The sequence below is a fragment of the Salmo salar genome, chromosome 18, assembly GCF_965601325.2.
Source record: "Salmo salar chromosome 18, fSalSal1, whole genome shotgun sequence".
NCBI classification, from domain to species: domain Eukaryota; kingdom Metazoa; phylum Chordata; class Actinopteri; order Salmoniformes; family Salmonidae; genus Salmo; species Salmo salar.
In genome coordinates this window covers 75525778-75543861 of record NC_138308.1, presented here as the reverse complement: position 1 = coordinate 75543861, position 18084 = coordinate 75525778, and the positions used below count along the sequence as shown (strand labels likewise).

General features: G+C 40.9%; 1 protein-coding gene across 18 annotated transcripts in view; it reads left to right on the top strand.

Moving 5' to 3' along the window:
- LOC106577623 (receptor-type tyrosine-protein phosphatase delta) overlaps window positions 1–18084 on the top strand; it is a 645609-nt gene that overhangs the window by 369763 nt on the left and 257762 nt on the right. For all 18 annotated transcript variants that reach the window (XM_014155859.3, XM_045701363.2, XM_014155852.3 and 15 more), the window contains exon 9: window positions 7132–7169. The gene's annotated coding sequence lies outside the window, so the exon portion shown is untranslated. The remainder of the gene's footprint in view (window positions 1–7131; window positions 7170–18084) is intronic.

Here is an 18084-nt window from a genome sequence, read left to right as displayed (position 1 = left end):
GTCGACTGAATTTGCTACAATGGCTGTCCAAATAAAATAACACAATGTATTTCAGAATATATGGTTGACTGACTTAATTTAATGATGTATGGCACACTGTTTAATTCAACAGTGTCAGAAATGTAGTTCAATGCGATTTAAATTCCAGACAGATCAGGGTTGAAATTATAGTGTGACATGGTATTGACACAATCTTTATTTAACCCTTATTTTACCAGGTATGTTGACTGAACACATTCTCATTTACAGCAACGACCTGGGGAATAGTTACAGGGGAAAGGAGGGGGGATGAATGAGCCAATTGGAAGCTGGGGATGATAAGGGGGCCATGATGGTATGAGGGCCAGATTGGAAATTTAACTGGAACACCAGGGTTAACAATGCCTCGCAGAGAAGGGCACCTATTGGTTGATGGGTAAAAATGTTAAAAGCAGACATTTAATGTCCCTTTGAGCATGGTGAAGTTATTAATTAGACATTGGATGCTGTATCAATACACCCAGTCACTACAAAGATACAGGTGCTATGGGTATACTTGTAATCGTTAAGGACTGGAGAGTTTTTCAGGATAAAAAAAACTACGGAATGGAGCTAAGCACAGGAAAAATCCTAGAGGAAAACCTGGTTCAGTCTGATTTCCACCAGACACTGGGAGATTAATTCCCCTTTTGACATGAAAATAACCTAAAACACGAGGCCACATCTACACTGTAATTGCTTACCCATAAGACAGTGAATGTTCCTGAGTGGCCGAGTTACATTTTTAACTAAAATCTATGGCAAGACCTTCAATAATTTTGAAAAGAATAGTGGGCAAATGTTGCACTTTCCAGGTGTGGTAAGCTCTTAGAGACTTACCCAGAAAGACTTACAGCTGTAATCACTGCCAAAGGTGCTTCTACAAAGTATATGAATAGTTATGTAAAATTAGATAATTCTGTATATCATTTTCAATAGATTTTCAAACATTTCTGAAAACTTGCTTTCACTTTGTCTATTGTGTTTAAATGGGTGAAAAAAACATATTTAATTAATTTTGCATTCATGCTGTAACACAACAAAATGTGGAATAAGTCAAGGGGAATGAATACTTTCTGAAGCCACTGTAGCTCCCAAGAAGTCATTTCTGGCTATCAAATAAAATCTAATTGTATTTGTCACATGCACCAAATACAACAGGTGTACCTTACAGGGAAATGCTTACTTACAAGCCCTCAACCAACAATGCAGTTTAAAAAAAAATGGTATTAAAAAAAATGAAATATAACAAATAATTAAGGAGCAACAATAAAATAGCAATAGCGACGCTATATACAGGAGGTTCCGGTACAGAGTCAATGTGCGTGGGCACCGGTTAGTCGAGGTAATTGAGGTAATATGTACATATAGGTAGAGATAAAGTGACTATTTTTGGATAATAAACAGAGAGTAGCAGAAGTGTAAAAATGGTGGGTGGGGTGGAGACAATGCAAATATTCCGGGTAGCCATTTGATTAGCTGTTCAAGAGTCTTATGGCTTGGGGGTAGAAGCTGTTAAGAAGCCTTTTTGACCTAGACTTGGCGCTCTGGTACCGCTTGCCGTGCGGTAGCAGAGAGAACAGTCTGTGACTAGGGTGGCTGGAGTCCTTGGCAATTCTTTGGGCCTTCCTCTGACACCGCCTGGTATAGAGGTTCTGGATGGCAGGAAGCTTGGCCCCAGTGATGTACTGGGCCGTACGCACTACCCTCTGTAGTGCCTTCTGGTTGGAGGCCCAGTAGTTGCCATACCAGGTGGTGTTGCAACCAGTCAGGATGCTCTTGATGGTGCAGCTGTAGAACTTTTTGAGGATCTGAGGATCTCAGCCTGCCGTCAGGAGCCATCTGGCCATTTCCCGAGAACCACATACTGGATTTTTAACAAGATTGTTAGCATTAGGAAAAAATACAATTCCTTTCTCAGACCTAGCTCAATATCTAGGAGTAGGGTAAGAACAAGACTACAGTGTCCTTAAAGTGATCATTAGATTTGCTACCTTTCATACTGAATACGTTTGTAGGGGCAACAGTTTTGATTACATTCATAATTTATCACTCCCACGTGCCATTAGAGAGCCAACGATGTGGTGCTACCTTTTGGTAGCATTTCTGACAATGGTAATATTTTTTCAGCTGAATCTCAGAGTTCTAAAACCGGGACCAGCAACTTGGTTGCTGCGCAACAGCAGCAGCTAGCCAGTAGCAGGCTAGCAGCTGTAGCTAGCTAGCTAACACCAGTTGGATGAAACACTAGCTACAAGCAAAGGAAGTTAGCTAGCTAGGTATATTTGGCTATGGAAGGTTGTCATATTGCTGAAGTCATCTGTGTAAACTATATCAGAGCACAAAACACATAATCTAGCAAACATCCTTGGCTGCTATATAACCAGTTAGCTAGCCAACTAGCCAGTAGCTACAAGCCTACGAGACTGTAACATAGCTGTACAGATCGAAGACCACAATTCAATGTTGACAATATATCCTAGCTAGCTACATTTTTCCATAAAGCATAGCTAGCTTTGGGAAACTGCCACACTGCTAACGTATAATACATGAAATAGGCATTGCTTCTCTAGCTACTCTGACATTATACAGTCAAACTGGCTAGCCAGCTACATGTGCAGCCACAACTGCTAGGTAGCCTACATTTCCTAAACCAAGACCAGCTTCTCACAACACAAACTGTAGCTGATAAAACAAATTGTCTTGCTAGCTATGTTGAATGTAAACCCGGCCAATTCACATGCAAGTACTTCATCGGCTGTGCATTGCAGTGAGTCTACAAATGTTAGTAGCTAATTATCTTGATCGACACACGAGACAAACACGTGCATGAATTCGGTACACTCCCTTCTCTGTCAAAGCACATTTCCTCATGCCATTTTAATGTGTGAAGTTACTTTTCAGTGTGTTCCCAAAAATCTGAACCCAGTAAAATACTTATTTTCCAGACATTGAAGTTTTAAAACTTTTTTATGTACTGTATTGTACTGCTGTGCTCTACTCAGGGACTTTCAGACATTTCACAATTTTACTGTAGCTCTGAAGTAGTGATGGGAGAAAAAACAGATACAGTTACATATCGGGATATTATGTTTGATGATATATCGTATTGTATCATTTGGACAATATCGCAATATTATTTTTGTGCTAGTTTACTGTACCTGCACTAAAGCTGCATTATTTTCCTTTCATAGCTTGTTCTCCATCTTTAAAAAAAATTAGAAGCCAATTAGTTTTCAGCACTTTTATTTCCATGAATGATCAAAACTCGTTTTCTCATGGCTCTCTCTTGTCCCTCTGCAGCAGACATATGGCGAACATAGAATCGCATTAAAATCACACTATCAAATTGCAATACATATAGAATCGTGAGAATTGTAATACATATCGTATCAGCACTTAAGTATCGTGATATTCTTATCGTGAAGTCCCTGGTAATTTCCAGCCCTCCAGCTATTTATTTTTTACATTTACATTTTTTTGTCATTTGGCAGACACTCTTATTCAGAGCGGATTACAGTTAGCTCATTCATCTTAAAATAGCTAGGTGAAATTCAAGAGCTTGAAAATGAGGTGACAAGTTGAATCAGGTGTTCTAGCTCTGGAATAAATCAATTACATGGAATGGGGACCAGACAATATCTTAACCAAGCATGGACGTCTAAGTTTGGGCTAAATCAAGGCCAGTGTGAATCAGACCAAATCTGAACCGAACATAGACGTCTATGAATGGTTCAGAATTGGTCCGAAGCAGACAAAAATCAACATCCGTGGGCGAGATTCCCTAAAAACACACCACTTCGATACAGCTAGGACTTTTTCATAGCAGGTTATGAGAATTAACATATCAGGTTTTCCAGCACACAGCTTTTACCAACTATAGTAGCTATGGCTATTGTACTTCAAACAATGTGCATGCAAGTTGCTTAGGGTTCAATCCTTCTCAAACAGCCTAATTCATACTCTACAGAGAAATAATGGACTTTACAGTGTCCTGCTATTAAAATAATGTCGGAAGTTTACATGCACTTGTTTTTCAACCACTCCACAAATGTCTTGTCAACAAACTATAGTTTTGGCAAGTCGGTTAGGACATCTACTTTGTGCATGACACAAGTCATTTTTCCAACAATTGTTTACAGACAGATTTTTTCACTTATAATTTGCTGTATCACAATTCCAGTGGGTCAGAAGTTTACATACACTGAGTTGGCTGTGCCTTTAAACAGCTTGGAAAAATCCAGAAATGATTTCACGGCTTTAGAAGTTTCTGATCGCATGGCTTTAGAAGCTTGGTCGCAAATGGGTCTTCTAAATGGACAATGACCCCAAGTATACTTCCAAAGTTGTGGCAAAATGGCTTAAGGACAACAAAGTCAAGGTATTGGAGTGGCCATCACGAAGCCCTGACTTCAATCCCATAGAAAATGTGTGGGCAGAACTGAAAACGCGTGTGCGAGCAAGGAGGCCTACAAACCTGACTCAGTTACACCAGCTCTGTCAGGAGTAATGGGACAAAATTCACCCAACTTATTGTGGGAAGCTTGTGGAAGGCTACCCAAAACATTTGACCAAAGTTAAACAATTTAAAGGCAATGCTACCAAATACTAATTGAGTGTATGTAAACTTCTGACCCACTGGGAATGTGATGAAAGAAATACAAGCTGAAATAAATATTCTCTCTACTATTATTCTGATATTTCACATCCTTAAAATAAAGTGATGATCCTAACTGACCTAAGACAGTGAATTTTTACTCTGATTAAATGTCAGTAATTGTGAAAAACTGAGTTTAAATGTTTTTGGCTAAGGTGTATGTAAACTTCCGACTTCAACTGTATATATAGAGATAGGGTGTTCATATTTTTTAGATATACTGTAGGCCTATTGTAAATGTGTGGTATTCTAACTTCACTAAATGTATTGCCAAAATAAATACAAATACACACAACTTTAAGCTACATATTCATTTGACAGAGGTAGTGAACTGCCCATTGATCAGCACAGCAATTGATAAAGCAGGACTATGTTCGCAAAACAAGTGTTTCTGAGTTTGTGTCAATATTACACAGGTAACCTAACGGTTAAAGAAATCAGGGATGCAGACAGGCTTTATAGACCTCCAACACACCACCACATGTTGTTATGGTGGGCACCTACTGAACCAAAAAATATGTTATGAAATATATGACCCCCCCGGACCACCCTCCAACCATCCTCACATACTATGTGCCCCCTCAGATCTTTTGGGGTGCACGATGCCCCTGCTGGCACAGGTCTATTTCAAGGGAAGATACCTCTCTCACAGCTGCCAGACTCCGTTTTGTGGGGCTCGTGAAATTGAAGATTGATTTTTGCTGTGTCGCCGCCGCTGCCGTGCACGCCCTCGTAGCATATCAGCACACAGGAAACAGATTTATTTCAACCCTATTTGTGTCTCAAAGCAGGCACCCTGCGGGGTCCTGATAGTGCCTTGGAGGCCCTATTCGTGCCCAATTATTAGTTATAAATCATAGACGGAGTCAGGACCCGATGGTTGGCCCTCTCACTGCCTGCTGATCACAGGGGTGCTACAATTAATCTTGAGCGACATTCCTTGTTGTCATGGCGCCACCAGTCCCAAAGATAGGATCTGTTTTTGAAGAAATGATCAAACCTGTTGATTCAGTCAAGCCTTTTCCTCCAACCCCTCCCCTATCCTATCACCTCCCTGTTTCTGCAATCCAACTGGTGCCACTGTATGTAGAGTGCCTCCACTGGCGAATGCTTACTGACCTTTCGCAGACAGCAGCTAGTCATCAGTCAAATTAGAGAGCATCTATTATCAACAGTAGGGGAGAGCAGATGGTTGGGTTGTTTCAAAATGGGCCTTTCACGCATTTAAGCAAAAAGTAGCATTTTGGCTTGACTGATTTCCAAGAAGCAATTTGTATAAATGTATGTATGCATATGTATCAATAATTAAGTGTATTTTCAATCACTCACTGAAAAATGGACTATATCGATGGTTTCTTTTGAAAACGTGATGAGTTTTTGTCCTGGTATTTCTTGGGACATCTTGTGAATCTTTGACTGATTAGGGGAACTATTGGACCTTTGATGTTGCAAGAATAAGGTGTATTGCACTGAAATGTTCTGACAGCAGAGGCAATTCCATTGCTTCATTTGTAAAAGCGATACCCCTGTTGGCTGGCTGAAAAAATTGGTCAACTGATATAAAAAAATATACAATAATTTAAAACCAAGCCCCAATTCCTTCAAGCATTTCCCCAGTACAGTGGATGTGTATATGCAGTAGTGTTATATATTAAATGACCATTTCTCCTCAACGTCATAAATTCCAACCCTCGCCACTTCGACAGTAGCCACTCACAGTACTTTTGGCCTTCATTAACTCTGCAATCATACGCTCCAGACAAAATCTATTGCGTTGGCAACGGTGCAAAACCCCTACTTTATCTCTCTACTGAAAAGAAAGGGGGAACGCATCATACAAATATCCTGTTTATCAGAAGTAGAACTCATTTTGTTTCTCTGACCGCAAGTGAACCGCAGATTAATCTAGGAGACCTTGAGTACCAGTAAATGCACACAATCTTGCAATGCTCCCGAGCCACAATCTCTGACCTTTTGATTTTAATTAAGCAGCCACTAAAATAAAATTGTCTCGGTGCCCCCCCCCGTAAGTACCCCACTCTGCCTTTGCTCAATAAACTTTTTTTCCCAGTGAAATAGATGGGAGATAATCCACATTGGAGCAGTGATTGAATATTGCCGTGGGAAGTTTTTAGCATGGCGGAATTAGGAGGCGTAAGTGCAGACACATATGCCTTCCAAGTGTAATCTGCTCGTAATAAATGATTTGCCCTTTACTCTGTACAAAGCAATGAACACAAGTGTTGGATTTAGTTGGAACTAAATTCTCACTGCTGAGGTTCAGTACGATTCACAATGTGTTTTGTTGATTATGATTGAGAAATCGTGTAAGTTCCCATGTATACATTGAGTCATGAGACAACATTTCATTCTACCTAACCAAGTTTCATATTCCCAGTTGAACAATAGAGTTTGAATTATTTGTAATCAAATGTGTCTTGTCTGTTATCTTGCAGCTCTTGAATCATTGGGACAGTTGCTTGGGTGCTGAAAGGTAGGCTTTTGTGTTTTGTCACGTTTGTGTGGAAGTGATCTCAGATGCAATTTGTGGACACACATCATGATGGTCCATAAGTTACACTGATTCTGTCAGAAACGTCAACCTTTGGTTGACATTAAATTAATTAGAAGGACTCTTAGAGATGGACAAAAATGGTGTGAGTGAGTGTGTGAGTGTGTGAGTGTGTGAGTGAGTGAGTGAGTAGTTGGGGTGTGAGTGAGTGAGGATGTGTGTGGCAGGGGGCTGTGTGTGTGTGTGTGTGTGTGTGTGTGTGTGTGTGTGTGTGTGTGTGTGTGTGTGTGTGTGTGTGTGTGTGTGTGTGTGTGTGTGTGTGTGTGTGTGTGTGTGTGTGTGTGTGTGTGTGTGTGTGTATGTGTGTGTGTGTGTGTGTGTGTATGACATCACATGCTGTGCTCCAGTGAAAGTAACACTGTTGTATGTTGGTTGGACACATTTTCAACCTCCATCATATCCCAGCAGTTATGTTATTTTTTTTACAATAGAGGCATATTGTGCCATTTTACAGTAGCTGCATTTATTTCTTCACTTGAATTGTCTGTGGACTGCATTTGTGCTGGCACAGGCATAATGGAAATCTTAGAGGGTAGAGAGAGAGAGAGAAAGAAACAGAAAAATAGAGAGAGAAAGCCCACTGCTCTTTTTTCAATTCTGTTTAATTGTCATTGTGCAAGAGATCAGCATGCCGCTTTAGCAGTCGCTGAGTTCTGCCCAGCCAATAAGAACTTGCGCTCAGCCGCGTCTGACAGTGATAAATGGCGCTGCGGCCGTCTCCCTCGCCCATCGTTCCTGTTAGCAACTGAGCAATGCATTGTGGGAACGCGCAGAAGACTGGCACGGCTGCGGAATGGGCCTTCGGCCCTTTCATTAATAACATGGATGCACTTAATGACACGTGTGTGAGGGTGCTTTTGTTTGTGTGTATGTGTGTATTAACTTTACACAAATTGAGGGAACCTGTGGCCATAAGTATTTGGCCTTTGAATGTGCCAGTTCATTTTTGACTACTGCTACACCGCAATATTGCGTTGTTTGGTTTAAGATGGTGAATTTTATGTTATTTTTTTATGAAAACCCTCTTTAAATATGACATTCTGTCAGTCAGACAATCCATGAATTATTGTTTTTTTGTTGATGTTGAATGGAAGTCAAACACCTTACTGTGGTGATTAACCCACTGAGCTGAGGAGTCCATTGAACCTCTGTGAAAGATTCAACAGTAAACATTAGAACCGGTGCTTCAGTAAAAATAAAAGTTATTAGCCGCAAAAAAAGTGTTGCCATTTTACTGTTGAATATCAGCCCATAGCCTTGCTTTTATTGATCTTATAGAATTCTCTCTTCAAAATGATATCCAAGATATATCTTATTTTAGGATATTAAGACAATTCATACAGACAGTTTTATAAGTCATTATTACACGTAGAATAACAACAACTCTTTACATCAAGGTTCACTTAAGATAAATTATTTAACATTTTAGCAGACACTGTTATCCAGAGCGACTTACAGTAGTGAGTGCATACATTTTCGTACTTTTAAGTACAGGTCCCCCAATGGGAATCAAGCATTGCAAGTGTCATGCTCTACCAACTGAACCACACAGAACCGAAAGTGTTAATAAGCATTAAAAATGTTACTCTTTGCAAAATGTTCAATTGTGTCATTTTACTGAAATGGAACATATATCTCGGGAAACTGTATAGGCTAAGTAAGGTATTGAACTCCCTTAACCTATTTACAGTTGAATTCAGAAGTTTACATACACTTAGGTTGGAGTCATTAAAACTTGTTTTTCAACCAATCCACAAATTTCTTGTTAACAAACTATAGTTTTGGCAAGTCGGTTAGGACATCTACTTTGTGCATGACACAAGTCATTTTTTCCAACAATTGTTTACAGACAGATTATTTCACTTATATTTCACTGTATCACAATTCCAGTGGGTGAGAAGTTTACATACACTAAGTTGACTGTGCCTTTAAACAGCTTGGAAAATTCCAGAAAATGATTTCATGGCTTTAGAAGCTTCTGATAGGCTAATTGACATAATTTGAGTCAATTGGAGGTGTACCTGTGGATGTATTTCAAAGCCTACCTTCAAACTCAGTGCCTCTTTGCTTGGCATCATGGGAAAATCAAAAGAAATCAGCCAAAACCTCAGAAAAAAATTGTAGACCTCCACAAGTCTGGTTCATCCTTGGGAGCAATTTCCAAACGCCTGAAGGTAACCCGTTCATCTGTACAAGCAAATGCACCCAAGTATAAACACCATGGGACCACGCAGCTGTCATACCGCTCAGGATGGAGATGCATTCTGTCTCTTAGAGATGAACGTACTTTAGTGTGAAAAGTGCAAATCAATCTCAGAACAACAGCAAAGGACCTTGTGAAGATGCTGGAGGAAACAGGTACAAACGTATCTATATCCACAGTAAAACGAGTCCTATATCGACATAACCTGAAAGGCTGCTCAGCAAGGAAGAAGCCACTGCTCCAAAACCGCCATAAAAAAGCCAGAATGCGGTTTGCAACTGCACATGGGGACAAAGATCGTACTTTTTGGAGAAATGTCCTCTGGTCTGATGAAACAGAAATAGAACTGTTTGGCCATAATGACCATTGTTATGTTTGGAGGAAAAAGGGGGACGCTTGCAAGCCGAAGAACACCATCCCAACCGTGAATCACGGGGTGGCAGCATCATGTTGTGGGGGTGCTTTGCTTCAGGAGGGACTGGTGCCCTTCACAAAATAGATGGCATCATGTGGAAGGAAAATGATGTGGATATATCAAAGCAACATCTCAACACATCAGTCAGGAAGTTAAAGCTTGGTCGCAAATGGGTCTTCCAAATGGACAATGACCCCAAGCATACTTCCAAAGTTGTGGCAAAATGGCTTAAGGACAACAAAGTCAAGGTATTGGAGTGGCCATCACAAAGCCCTGACCTCAATCCCAAAGAAATTTGGGGGCAGAACTGGAAAAGCGTGTGCGAGCAAGGAGGCCTACAAACCTGACTCAGTTACACCAGCTCTGTCAGGAGGAATGGGGAAAAATTCACCCAACTTATCGTGGGAAGCTTGTGGAAGGCTACCCAAAACGTTTGACCCAAGTTAAACAATTTAAAGGCAATGCTACAAATACTAATTGAGTGTATGTAAACTTCTGACCCACTGGGAATGTGATGAAAGAAATAAAAGCTTAAATAAATAATCGCTCTACCGTTATTCTGACATTTTACATTCTTAAAATAAAGTGGTGATCCTAACTGACCAAAGACAGGGAATCTTTACTCTGATTGAATGTCAGAAATTGTGAAAAACTGCGTTTAAATGTTTTTGGCTAAGGTGTATGTAAACTTCCGACTTCAACTGTATATATTTCCTCTGTGTGGTACTATCTTGCTGTAGTGAGAAGATGTTGAAACAGGCTGAGGTAGTCGAGGCATAATTAGTAATCTGCCGTGGACACGTCAGCTCATGTTAGTGTTTCACTTTTAATTCCTTTTGTCTGTTCTCCGCCGCTAGCCTTTCCCCTCGTTTCGTGCAGCCGTGTGTGTGTGTGTGTGTGTATTTGTGTGAGGTTCCTCTATGCACCTGTTTACCATTCCCGTTTCTGCTTTGGCCTCCTGCTTTTTGTCCTTCCTCTATTTTGGATTTATAAAATGGAGGAAATGTTGAATCAGGTTGGAGACTCATTCATCGCAGTAATGTGTGGACCAGACGGCGGGCTAGTCAGCCGTGCGTGTGTATGAAAGAGTTGGTGTAGCTGTGTCAGTCTGTATTGTGAATATAAGACTCTTGATAAATACTGTATGTGCCTGTTTGTGTGATATAAAACTTGCGTATGGGAGTGTGTGTATCATGTGTGTCATCCAATGGTGTGTCCACATGTGTGCATGTCAGTTTGTGTGCATGCCTTGGGAGGAATGTGTGTATGTGTATGCAAATACTGTGTGTGTGTGTGTGTGTGTGTGTGTGTGTGTGTGTGTGTGTGTGTGTGTGTGTGTGTGTGTGTGTGTGTGTGTGTGTGTGTGTGTGTGTGTGTGTGTGTGTGTGTGTGTGAGTGAGTGAGTACACATGTGTATGTACTGTGTGCGTTGTGTGTGTGTGTGTTGTGTATGTGTGTAGATGTGCGTCTCAGGCAGGGGCGATGTGATATGAAGGCAGATGAAAGGTGCTTTGAGGGAAACCCATAACACTCCCTCTCTCACCCTCTCTCTCCATTCTCTCTCTCTCTGTCCATCCTCTCCCAGTCCACATCTCTCTCTGTCTATCTCGCTCACCCTCACTCCCACCCTCCCCATCTCTCTCTCTCTCTCCATTCTCTCTCTCTCTGTCCATCCTCTCCCCATCCACATCGCTCTCCACAATTCTCTCTGTCTCTCTCTCCCCCTCTCTCTCTCCCTCTCTCTCTCCCTCTCTCTCTCTATCACTCTATGGCTCGCCTCAGTGCCAGTGTTGGCTGAACTCTCACTTTCCCCAGATGCGCGGTTGGCAGGGCTGTACTGAAGGACGACACATCAGGCATGTGAATTAGTCTGGAAGAGGGAGGGGAGACATCCCTAGAAATCAGGGATTGCTCTGCCCATGGATTAAAGGCTATATTAGGTACATGTGACACATCAGTCAGTGTATAATGCAATATCACACACCATATGGGTTGTTATTGGGTTATTACATACTTATTCATGTGTTATTACATGCTTATTGATGTGTAATAACATATTAATAAACACTTTGAGGTGTTATTAGCTCAGGTATGTCTTTAGAGATGGGACTCGTATTAATAGTATGATGTGCCTGAGGTGATTGAATGGTAATATAACTTGCAAAGTTTAACAGTTTTGAATCCATTCATTTTAATTTGTGTTAGTTTCTGTATTTATTTCATCTTTATCAATCCAGTGAAGCATCTTTGTGATCAAGTCAATGGTAACAGCCTTTGTAAAGGGTAACTAATTTTGGTAAAACTTTGTAAAGTTTTACCAAATCCACCTTGGCAAGATACCATCCATTTTCTGTTGGTTCTCTTCTGTCACACTACTCTACTCTAAGATGGAAGCACAACTTAGTCCAACTGAGCAGTGGGGTTCAGGTGTGACTTGCAGTATGGGTTGCTGCCGGCGGCCATTTTAGCTAATACTATCTCAGCTGTAACACATGGCTGACGGATGATAGCTGTTGTTCCTTTTTCGGTTTGTCACGCTATGTCGGCCCAATAGAGGAGCGACACGGGGCTATGGACACATATTGCACTGTGTATGGTGTTGCTGTGTTGTAATGTTGTTTTTTAATCCACTTCTGCACAAATGTAATGTGAACATTGTTATAGTATAGGCTTATGCCCATATTGCTGCACCGACAAGGGTTGTGTAACAGCATTGAGAGAAGCACACTTGTGAAATTACATAACTCAGTTTCTGGGTTAGGGTTTCTATGTATTAGCAGTTGTGGGCACATTACAGTCCTCGACAACAGACACAGCAATGTCCTCATCTCCCTTAGGGCATGTACGTTAGGTCACTTCATTATGCTGTTGAGCCCCTATCATTGCTGTTCACTCACACTCATAGATACACAGAAAGAAACAGAGAGAGAGAGAGAGAAAGAGAGAGACAAACAGACAAATGGATATACAGATAAATAGTTTGTGTAAATATAACTATAAAAAAGTGTGTACTCTGTAGAAATGCTAGTGTCTGAGATTAACTATCATTTGGGTCATGATCATTAACAAACTAACTTGAAACACAAATCCGTTTGTGCATTTTTATTTGACTATTGTCTCCATTCCAGTCTTGCTCTTACTTGTAATTTCAAAACTACTCCTCTCAATGGACCCAAAGCTATTTAACCAAATCAATGAAGCATGAATTAATTCACCTTTTTTAAATGGAATTCTCACAGATTGAATGTTGAATACACTCTTCCTCCATGTTAGACTCTGTGTTTTCATTCCAAATGGAACCCTATTTCCTATAGGGCACTTCTTTTGACCAGTCAAAAGTAGGGCACTATGTAGGGAAAAAGGTCCCATTTAGGACACGGTCTGCATATCTCAAATGTGCCCGACTCCCTCAAACCAGAGCAGAATTGTCTAATTGTAATTCACTGGCCATTGTTTGGAGAGGTTGTGTGGCTTGTTTGCTATTGATTTACTGAGCACAAATCAGAGCAATTGTTTTGAAGTATGCAGGGAAATCAATACCCCTAGCTTAGGGCTGGTCTTTACTGCATGCCTCTCAATGGCTCCAATTTATGTTTTAATTATGATGATCTACTCAGAAGTTTGAAGCCCGTCATCGGTTCTCCGACTTTACCTCGTAATTAGCCTTAACATGGCTGGGTGTTACGTGCTGTACTTCATGTTGTCACGAACTGCATGTGGATTCGTTTGACTTATTGGCACTAATCACACCTCTGTAAGTCTCAAGAGTAGCATCTTGTTTATTGGATGGTTTATGATTGGAGAGGATTTATGCTAGACTGTTAATTTGTAATGAAATACTGTTGGGATCAGTGATGTCTCATTCTTGGAAGAGTGTCTGGTCCGGTCCGATATTCATACTTTGAAACACTTTCTGAATAAGGGCCCTGATTGTGGGTTGTGGAAGAAACCTTCTTTCAAATGAATTTGAGGAAAGCGTTTGACTGTCAGTGCTTAACAAGTAAGAGCTAGGGGATTTATACAGCAATGGGATGGCATCATCCAACATCCAACTCTGTTCACGTGGACGACTCTTTATGGTCCACCTGTCAATCATCGAAGGAGCTTATCAATATAGTAGGAAAACAACCATATAACTGTCATCTCCATCTTCACCTCCATCTCATTGGACAAGGTGGCTCTGAGACAGATTGTATACCCCCTCTATCTTTATTCGAGATAGCTTGTGCCATTAGGGTTGATTGCCCAACTCACTACTCTGCTGTGGATGTGGCTGCTGCTGGTTGAGCTGAAAGCAGTAAATTCTTTTGAGTCGTATAACTAAGATATATCAATAAAACTGCAGTAACTCTTACTCCTGCTTCTCACGGTGGTGTGTGTGTGTGTGTGGATGGTGGTGGTTTGGTGGGTGATTCGGTGTGTGTGTATTTGAAGGTAGCAGCTACTCTTCATGGTGTCCAGCAAAAATGAGGGTAGTAATATACATCATAATACAATATTTAAACATTAAAATACATTTTACAACAGATTTCACAATACATTAAGTGTGTGTCCTCCGGCCACTACTCTACTACAACACACAATGCAGGTGTATGTATGTGTATAGTGTGTATGTTATTTGTGTTTTTACCTGTGTGTGTGTGACTCTTCACAGTCCTCGCTGTTCCATAAGGAGTATTTGTATCTGTTTTTTAAATCAGATTTTACTGCTTGTGGGAGTTACTTGATGTGGAATAGAGTTCAATGTCGTCATGGCTCTATGTAGTACTGTGCACCTCCCATAGTCTGTTCTGGACTTGGGGACTGTGAAGAGACCTCTGGTGGCAAGTCTTGTGGGGTATGCATGGCTGTCTGAGCTGTGTGCTAGTAGTTTAAAACATTGCATTCAACATGTCAATACCTCTCACAAATACAAGTAGTGATGAAGTCAATATCTTCTCTACTTTGAGCAAGGAGAGACTGACATGCATACTATTAATGTTTGCTGTACGTGTACATTTAATGGTCAGCCGTGCTGCCCTGTTCTGGGCCAGTTGTAAATTTCCCATGTCCCTCTTTGTGGCACCTGACCATGCGACTGGGCAGTAGCCTAGGTGCAACAAAACTATGGCCTGTAGGACCTGCCTTGTTGATATTGTCGTTAAGATGGCAGAGCAGTGCTTTATTATGGACAGACCTCTTCCCATCTTAGCTACTGTTTACATTCCAGGGTTACTCCAAGCAGTTTAGTCTCCTCAACTTGCTCAATTTCCAAATTATTCATTACAATATTTAGTTGAGGTTTAGGGTTTAGTGAATGATTTGTCCAAAATACAATGCTTTTAGTTTTTTTTATATTTCAGACTAACTTATTTCTGGCCACTCATTCTGAAACTGATTTCAGCTCTTTGTTAAGTGTTGTAGTGATTTCACTCGCTATAGTAGCTGACGTGTGTAGTGTTGAGTCATCTGCGTACATAGACACACAGCATTTACTCAGAGCTAGTGGCAGGTCATTAGTAAAGATTGAAAAAAGTAAGGGGCCTAGACAGCTGCCCTGTGGAATGTCTGATTCTACTTGGATTATGTTGGAGAGGCCATTAAATAACACCTTCTGTGTTCTGTTAGACAGGTAACTCTCAATCCACAATATAGCAGAGGGTGTAAAGCCATAACATATACGTTTTTCCAGCAGCATAAAATGATCAATAATGTCAAAAGCCGCACTGAAGTCTAACAAAAAGCTCCCACAATCTTTTTATTATCAATTTCTCTTAGCCAATCATCCGTAATTTGTGTCAAAGCTGTTTATGTTGAGTGCCCTTCCCTGTATCTGGTCAAACACAATTTTTTCAAAAAGTTTACAAAGGGTTGGTAACAAGCTGATTGGTCAGCTATTTGAGCCAGTAAATGGTGCTTTACTATTCTTGGGGAGCGGAATTACTTTTGCTTCCCTCCAAGCCTGAGTGCACATACTTTTTTATAAGCTTAGATTGAAGAGATGGCAAATAGTAGTGGCAATATCGTCCGCTGTCATCCTCCGTAATTGTCCATCCAAGTTGTCAGACCCAGGTGGCTTGTCATTGTTGATAGACAACAACAATAAAAATCACCTCTTCCATACTCACTTTACAGAATTCCAAATTACAATGCTTGTCTTTCATAATTTGGTCAGTTATACTTGGATGTATAGGTTTGGCGTTTGTTGCTGGCTAGGGATGCACCGAGACGACATTTTTGACCAATACCGATATCTGATATTTTCCTTGACAAAAAACTTGATACCGATACCGATAACCAATATAAAAAAATGTTGCAGCCTTTTAAGCATTCTAGTACAGTTAAATAGTGGAATCACACACACACACACACACACACACACACACACACACACACACACACACACACACACACACACACACACACACACACTGACCTAAAATGTATTTAATGGCGTCATTACATTATCTACCTACGTTATATAGGTATGCGCATCAGCTTTGACATCGGTTTTGCACATCGGTGTTAAACTCGACATCGGGCCGATAACATTGCTGGCATTTTTAGCTAATATCAGCCAATTCTGATATGCTTACCGATATATCGTGCATCCCTATTGCTGGCATGTCATGCCTATGTTTGCTAATATTGCCAATGAAAAAAATAATGAAAGTAGTTGGCAATTGTTGTGGAAATTCTTACACAGGGACACTCGAAGTCAATCTTAAATGAACCATTGTTTATTGTCATCGCGCTGGAGAGGTTCCAACCAACGCAATGCACCATAGTACACATGTCAATCAGGAGCTCTGCCTGGGCAGACCCAGCAGTTGTATTATATACAGCTATACAGAGACAAGTTATACTTGCATGATTTAGCATAATGAATTAATCATTACCATTTTGTTTCATCCATGTGACAGACCATTACTGGTTCATAACATGTGACAGACCAATACCTCACGAGGCTTCTTTCTCTCTAAGCTGAGACCTTGAAACTGAGATATCTTTTGTTCGTTCTCAAAACAAGATCTGGGCATACTGACGAATTGCAGCTACTGATAGTGAGGATTTGCACAGTCAGTCACTTGCATGAACACAGAAATTGGTTTATAGAACAGCACATGAATCGAATAGAGACCTTAGTTATAAGAAAGGCACAAAGATAAAACTGTCCCTTACACAATATCAGTGGGTTTTGTGATGAATCTGATTCAATGAATGATGACACTGAGTTTTCCTTTTTGCCCATGATTTCATTTAAGGTGCTCCAAAGCTTTTTACTATCATTCTTTCAAATTATTTATCTATGTTTCATAGTATACAGTGTGTTCGGAAAGTATTCAGAACCCTTGACTTTTTCCTGACTTTTTCCCAGGTCGTTGTCCTGTTGGAAGGTGAACCTTCACCTCAGTCTGAGGTCCTGAGTGCTCTGAAGCAAGTTTTCATCAAGGATCTATCTGTACTTTGCTTCGTTCATCTTTCCCTCGATCCTGACTAGTCTCCCAGTCCCTGCTGCTGAAAAACATTCCCACAGCATGATGCTGCCACCACCATGTTTCACCGTAGGGATGGTGCCAGGTTTCCTCCAGACGTGACGCTTGACATTCAGAGTCATTAAGTGCCTTTTGGTAAACTCCAAGTGGGCTGTCGTGCCTTTTACTGAGGAGTGGCTTCCGTCTGGCCACTCTACCATAAAGGCCTGATTGGTGGAGTGCTGCAGAGATGGTTGTCCTTCTGGAAGGTTCTCCCATCTCCACAGAGGAACTTTGGAGCTCTGTCAGAGTGCTCAGTTTGGCTGGGCGGCCAGCTCTAGGAAATGTCTTGGTGGTTCCAAACTTCTTCCTTTTAAGAATGATGGAGGCCACTGTGTTCTTGGGGACCTTCAATGCTGCATAAATGTTTTGGAACCCTTCCCCAGATCTGTGCATCGACACAATCCTGTCTCAGAGCTCTACGGACAATTCCTTCATCCTCATGGCTTGGTTTTTGCTGTGACATGCACTGCCAACTGTGGAACCTTATCTAGACAGGTGTGTGCCTTTCCAAATCATTTCCAATCAATTGAACTTTACCACAGGCGGACTCCAATCAAGTTGTAGAAACTTCTCAAGGATGATCAAGGATGATCAATCGAGTCTCATAGCAAAGGGTCTGAATACTAATGTAATCTTTCAGCCAGATGTAATGCCAGTAGCCTGCTGAATCTCCCACAGTGGTACCGGGCCTGAAATAATTTG